Source organism: Hevea brasiliensis, chromosome 4 (assembly GCF_030052815.1).
Source record: "Hevea brasiliensis isolate MT/VB/25A 57/8 chromosome 4, ASM3005281v1, whole genome shotgun sequence".
Classification (NCBI taxonomy): Eukaryota; Viridiplantae; Streptophyta; class Magnoliopsida; order Malpighiales; family Euphorbiaceae; genus Hevea; species Hevea brasiliensis.
In genome coordinates, this window is record NC_079496.1 from 49171827 (window position 1) to 49179486 (window position 7660).

Consider the following 7660-nt stretch of genomic DNA (forward strand, 5'->3'; position numbering starts at 1 on the left):
GTTTTATTTGGTGTATTAAGGATGTTTGTATTCTGCCCAAAATGATTTTAATGTGAAGTGGTAAATGGTTTTGGTAATGTACCAAAACAGAATGGGGTTGAGAGGTGGATTTGTAGCAAGGTAAATGTGTAATGAATAGATGTTTAAGCAATGTAATGAAGGGCAGTGTGCATTTTAACCTATAAAACTAAATGTGTAACTCCAATTGGTATGAGACCAATTGGAGGTGAAACTAGGCACAAAATGTGCCAACTTTCATTGAGAAAACATACCAAAATTCTGCTTGCAAGGTAGCATGAAAAATGACCAATTCGGATTAAGTACAATTGAGACCTGAAAATTGACCAATTGGGCAGCAGTTAGTTTTTAGGCCATAACTCACTCAAAAAAGGTCCAGTTGACCTGAAATTTTAACCATATCTACAAGTCTTATGAAGACACCAAAGCCCAGAAATGACCATAAGCAAGTCAAACAGCTTGCACAAGTTTGGGTCCAAAAACTGGCCAAACCAAAGTTGACCAAATTTGACCTAAAATGACCTAATTTGATGCCATTTGACCAGCAATAGTAAAATGACCATAACTTGGTCTACATAACTCAGAATGACCTAAAATTTTGCCCCGCGTTCCATAAGACATAGGTCTAAAAGTTTGCAGTTTTGACCAAAACCCGAAAACTGAGGGAACTAGGTCGTCCGGCTAGGTCAAACTAGTATCCCGGAATCCAGCAAGTTGCAATAAAATGAACTAAACAAGGAAATGAAATTGGTAACATGTACCAACCCTAAAAGACTATCGAATGTGACATATTAGTGACACTAAAACCTAATTTACCTAGAACGCATCGAGGGTCGATATATTAGGTGATTAAGCAAATAATAGCTTTCAGTGAATTATTTATCAAACATTATCGATAGAGACAATTTAATTTAGTACTAAAACACTTCAAATTGTGTTTCTCAGTTAGTAAAAACTCAGGGAAAGGAAAGGAAACACTGAGTCCAGACCAGGAGAGAATTATCAGAGGTTTGTGCATAACAGCTATTTCTTTTGAATTATTTTAAATTGAAATAAATTTTGACTATTTGTATATTATTGTTTTAAATTATGAAACTGTGAAAAATTGTTTGAATGATATTTGATGGATACTTATTGATTGAAAAGCACTGTAAATGGTTTGAAACCACAGCTATCATGTATATTAATTGTATTCCTCGCTAGCTTGTCTAGTGGGACGAATTGAATTCCCTCTCTGGCTGAAGTGTTGAGGTGTGTGCCTGTTGAGGACGAATTGGATGAGTACTCATATTTTTGCTAGCTAGCTATGTTATTCCTCATTAGTCATCGAGTTTTGGGATGAATTGAATACCTCATTAGCCATCGGCTTTTGGGACGAATTGAACTTTGGAACATGATTAAGCTGTGTGTGATTTATATATATGTATTGTGAGATTGTGAAATGAATTTAAACTCTTATTGACATATACTGTCTTTTGAATTCAACCATGATCTGACTTATTGAAATTTATTGTGATATTGAGAAATGGAGTTTAAATTCTTGTTGACAATTACTGTCTTGAAATTAACTATGGTTTTAAGTATCCACTATTTATATGATTTATGAATTATGATTTAAATTGTATTTGGTTAATGTTGTGCACCACTGAGACATTGTCTCAGCAATAGCTTTTTATTGCTGTCGCAGGTAGACAGACAGACAGGGCAGCAGACTAGGCTGCTAGTACCTCCAGCGAGAGATTTTCGGGTATAACGAGTATACCACATTTTGCATTTTGTACTGTAATGTATGTTCATTGTATGTATGTACATATTGTTTTTGATTTTGAGCAGTTGCAAATTAAAATTGTACATTGAAGTTGTAAAATAATTATGAGTTATTTTGGCTTGTAAAAATTGTATTATATTTCTTTTATTTTAGTCTTTGAAAACTCACTGTGGATTTGAGTTGAGAAAAATTGAGAATATGTTAGAGTTGAGATTTGGAAAAATATTGAAGTGCTTTTTACAGGTTTTCTGAAGAACTGTTTTATCCAAAATACAGATGGTACTCTGCCAAAATTTTTACAGAAATTTCAAATAATTCAAATGTGTTAGTTCTATCACTTCAGTTCAAAAAGGTTTTTAACACCTGTAAATAGTGCTCACCACTGTAAAAGAAGTAAGAAAAGTTTTTAAAATCCCTTGTGGTGTATTTAATGGGTTATCAGTAGACGGAGTTGGTAATTCATTAGGTATACTACGGGATCATGTTATGCCTTACAGAGGGGTAGGGTGTGACATTATATAAATTTTTTATTTAACTGATCAAGTTGGCCCAAAAATCATCTCTGAAGACGAAATGACCAAAATGTCCTCCGTTTGGCTTAACGGGCCAAAATTGTCTTTACCGATTGAAAATTTTTTCTAAGTATTTTCTTGGTATTCTAATGCCATAAGAACCTCAATAACCCTTCTTTGGAGTCCCAAAAATTATTTTGTAATTTTTTTCCCTAGGTCTAGGGCTCCTGGTTGCTAGAACCGCAACTTCTCACTAGGTTACCCATCGCTAGGGCACCGGCTCATTTAACTTGGTTGTATTTTATTTCTAAAATTTTTCCTAAATTTTTCTTCTTAATATTTGAGTTAATTATGGTTCCTTACTTTAGTTTAAATATATTTTTTTTTTCGAACGTTCTAGCTATCCGGACCGACACTGGTCACCGAAATAGTAGACTGTACGGACTAGCTAAAATGAGGATGTTCCACAGAAAAATTTTGAGAATTTGGTAAATTAAAGTACCTTGACCTAAGTGAGGATTTAAATGGTCAATTGGGACCAATTGAGATGTGTTGGAGTTATTAGAATTGTAATGAAATTCGGATTGGTGAGGGGTTATTACTAGATAGCCTGACCTAGGTCCATTTGAAGGACCAAAACTATAATTCTGCTAACCCAATTGGTGTGAGGGCAATTAGATATGAAAGTAGACACATAATGGCACAATTTTTGTGTAGAAACCATGTGTAGAAAATGACATTAAGATAGTGAACAATTAGGTCAAATCTGGGTAATGTGCACTGCCACTGTACCAAAATGACCAAATGAACAGTATTTATTCATTTGGCCATAACTTGGTGTAGGAAGGTCCAAATGACCTGAATTTAATACCGATGGAAAACTGAGACATAGCACTACAACTTTTCTGAAGAACACAAACCCAAATTCTGACCATAACTCATCCAAAAAGTGAGCTACAGTCAGCACGCCAAAACTGCCAGAACCAAGAAAGTGCCTAGAATTCTGGGTTTGGACCAATTCGGCCAGCATTAGAAAAATTGGCATAACTTGGGCTAAAAAACTCCAAATGGAGTGATTCAAAAAGGGAATTAAAGTTAAGACAATAAGGAACAACTTTGATGAAGGACACTTAGCCAAATTCTCACAGTAACCAGACCAATGGAATAGTAGAAGACAGGGGACCAAAACTAAAAAATTGTAATTTCTCTTAGGAGAATTAGAAATTGAATTGACAATCAATGCCAATAAAATTGACACCCAAAATGTGGCATATGAGTGCAATTAGAACTAATAAACCTATTAAGTATGGAAAAGTCAACATTTTGACATGAATAGTGCCACCATACACAAAAATGTAAAAGACCCAAAATTTATAAACCATAATAGTTAGGATAAGTCTGCAAAAAAATTGTTAGAATTTAATTAATAGAAATGGATACTGAAGCATTTTAAATTTATGTGTTTCAGTTGGAAAGGGATCTTCGAAAGAGAAATGAAAGTTTGAGTAAATTGAGTCGACAAGAGAGGTTTGTTCACAACTAGTTTTAAATTGCTAATGTTTTGCATATCTAATTAGAGTACACGATTTTATGTTCTTTATTTATTATGTTTACAAATTATTAAATTTATTTCAATGATTATTGAAATGTGTTATAGTATAAATGAGTTTAGTTATGGAAAAATGATTAAGTTATGATTTTATTTTAGATATAAATTGAATGAGTTCATTTTTGGAAATTTGTTAATGAAATGGGATTTGCATGGAAAAATATAAATTTATGTTTTGAATTATGATGAGCATAAAAATTATTGGATATTGGAATTGATTTTGAATTGAATTGTGTTGTGATTTATGCTCCCAAAAAGGACAAAGAAATTCATGATATTGTTTTATATCTCACTATAGATGCTTGACTAGGTTATTACCCATCTCCCTCATTTGTTGAGGAGACAATGGAGTTAACTTTGTTTTATTTTGAATACCATGGTATGTGCACAGGCTTAGATTATCCTCTTATTAGAGATTAGATATAAGTTTTTCGCTGGTCCTTTTGGAAGTTTCATTATTATGTTGTGTATTGTAAATGATGATTCGACCTCCCCGACCATAGGGAGTTAGAATCCCAATTCGACCTCCCCGACCATAGGGAGTTAGAATTGCCCTGAAGATAGCCCTTACGGATTAGTCTTGCATAGTTAGTGAGATAAAGAATGGGTTTTGAATAGTAAAAATTATGATTTCAAATGGGATTTATGCATAATTGATTTTATTGAAATTAAGATTTATTTCCACAAATTACTGGAATTACTTTAAATGTTCAGTTATGATTTGATAAATTGAAATTCTTGAGCAGAGTCATTTTAACAAATGATTTATTTTATTGGCAATGAATATTTTGATTTTTGGAATTTTGATTGAATTTCAAGATTTCCAAATTATTTGCTAAAATTTTGGTAAGGTATTGTATATTATGTTTTAAATCATGGTTGTGCACCACTGAGTTCACCACTCAACGATAGCTTGGTATGCTGTCGCAGGTGAAAGTAAAGATACAGCAGCTGAGTGAGATTGCCAGTAGTTGTGCCTTGAAGACTCATTAGGATTAACTTCGGGTATATTAGAGGTATACCCTTGTACATTAGATTTTGATGTACGCATGTAATTATATGTATGTAAATTGTTTGAGCAGTTGTACAAAAACTCTTGTAATATTATTTTAGTATGTAATGAAATGCAAATTATTGTAATGTTCAAACTTATTTTTGAGTTTTGTAATTAATGTAAATAATTAATTCTTTCTGTAATTTGTGAATGATAAATTATTCTTTTTTTATTTTAAATGAGATGCTTCGAATTGCGGTTGATTTTGAGTTGAGCTTCTTGTATGAGATTGTGAGATGAAATGGATTTGTATTGGAGTTATGGTTGAGTAAAAATATTGGAAGTGTGTTTCTTTTCAGGTTTTGAAGAACTATTTTCTCAAAATACAGCCGATACTTTGCCAGAATTTTTATGAAAATTACAGTAGTTTTAAATATCCAAAAATTTGATTTGTGACTTATTGTCAGTTAAAAGATTTTAATATTTGTGAAAACTTTACCCACCAGCTTAAAAAGGAATAGAGATTATTTTAAAATCTCTTGTAGTACATTTAATGGGTTACCGGTAGGCAAAGTACGGTAATTCGTTAGGTGTACTAAGGGATCATGTTATGCCTTACGAAGGAGTAGGGCGTGACATGCGCCAACTACAAGGGCCTGGTTATACGGGCCGTGTACTATTGTTCCCATAAGGTTCTTCAAGCTTGCGCCTGGTAGAGACTTCCACGGGTCCCTGTAGATTACACAGGTCTAATTACATGACCCGTGTAGTTTTGTTTCTCCATTGGCTATCTGGCTTTCTTCTGGCAGAAAGTTACATGGGTCTAGGGCTTGGCTTACACAACCCATGTACTTTGTATCGGCAGCAATACTCAGTCTCTTGACCTCTCCAAGCTTCCTTTTGCACTCCTTTACTATGGGGCTTTATCCAAACACCTGAAACGATGCAGAAAACATGAAATTAAGGGCTTGATAATAGAAATTACAAAAACTAATGAAATAAACTACTATGCATAAAAATACTTGCCTAAATGCTATGAGATAGTATACAAACGTGCTTAAAAACATCTATACAATTCAAGTGTATCAAATACTCCCAAACTCAAACTTTTGCTTGTCCTCAAGCAAAGCAAAACTCTATTTTAAAACACATTTCAGGGGATACTTAGGAATATAACCAACAATTTAATAAGCATAGAATTGAACTCCTCCAACCTTCATACCAATTTGCCTCTTTCAAGGCATAAGGGTTCTAATAGCTACCTGTTTAGAACTTCACCTCCTTTCATGGTGCTTCAACTAATTATTTCTCTTTACAAGGCCATTAATAAGTCACAAATAACCTATTTTATCGAGATAGATTTGAGAAACACTAACTCTCCCAAATTTGCCTCTTTTGTGAATAATTGTGATGAAGTAATTCAATTCTAACTCTGTAGGCATATCTCAATTTTCTATCTCCACTAATATAGCATACACTTTTCAAAAGATCAAAAGGTCTTTAAAAAGGGTTGTAAAGGAGCTAAGGGGATAATGACTTGGTTGCCAATGAAAGGTTTTTAGGGAATGCAAATATGAAGATAACATGTATGCATAAAATACTAAGTATACTAAGTTTGTTTCTACATATTTTGTATGGACTAAGTATACTAAGTTCGTTTCTACATATTTTGTATGGAGAACAGGGGCTTTTGGTTTTTTCTTTTTTTTTTTTTTAGTGCCAAGCATGCTTCCATGATACTTATATTGGGACTTCTTCTTTTTTCTCTTTTTTTTTTTATGTTCCTTTTGTCCTCTCCCCCAAACTCATTGCTTTTGCTGGGTTGGAAAGACAAATTTCTCTTTGATTTCAATTGCACACTTGCACTCTTTCTTGAGTTTGACATCCCCTCTTCATTTTCCTTATGCATTTTGCTTCCTCAAAAGGGTATGGTAGGTGTTTAGGCTACGGGCTAGGTAAATAACGTGGGTAAGCAATAAATTTTTGGGGATAAACATAGGCTTCAAGTTGGCTGCAAGGGATATACATTTTAATTAGGGGTGGCTAAGGCTTAGTGAGGCTATATCAAATAAAGCCTTAATCATTTCTTCATCAAGCATATGCTAGGATTTCGCCTTGATAGTTCCAAAAGATATGTTGTAGAGCTAGTGACGCATTTTTTAGGTTTTCTTGTATTTCAAAAATTGTTCTCCTATTGTTACAAGTTCGATGTGATAAATTAATAGTTATGAAGAGCTTTTGTAACACCCCTCACCCGTCTGCAGTGTAGCCGAGCAAGGCATGTCATGCAAAGTGTCGGAGCATCTGATCTTATCTGATTTCATTATAGTTCTAGATTTACTTGTTCAAAAACTTTAACTGAGGTTTAGGCTATTTTTACTGTTTATCAAAATATGACTAATTTGGAAAATTCAAAAATTTTAATGACAATCCAGCAGAGTGCCGGCAGTAATTTGGACTAACAGTTCTTCTGAACCTGCCAAAAATAATTTCAATATATACTTAAATTCATAACTCAGATTGTCTTAAAGCATTCTCAACAGTTTCTCAAACTCAGATTCAGTCTCAAAATTTCTCAAACTCAATCTCATTCAGAGTCATTACGATTACATAATCAACTCAGATATCAAAATCCTTATATTTCATTAACTTATATAATTTGCTAATTAAGTACATAAATTTATCAAGCACAAGATATAAAAATGAAATTACAGTTACTAATTCACATTACAACAATAGCAGTAATTATAATGTACATA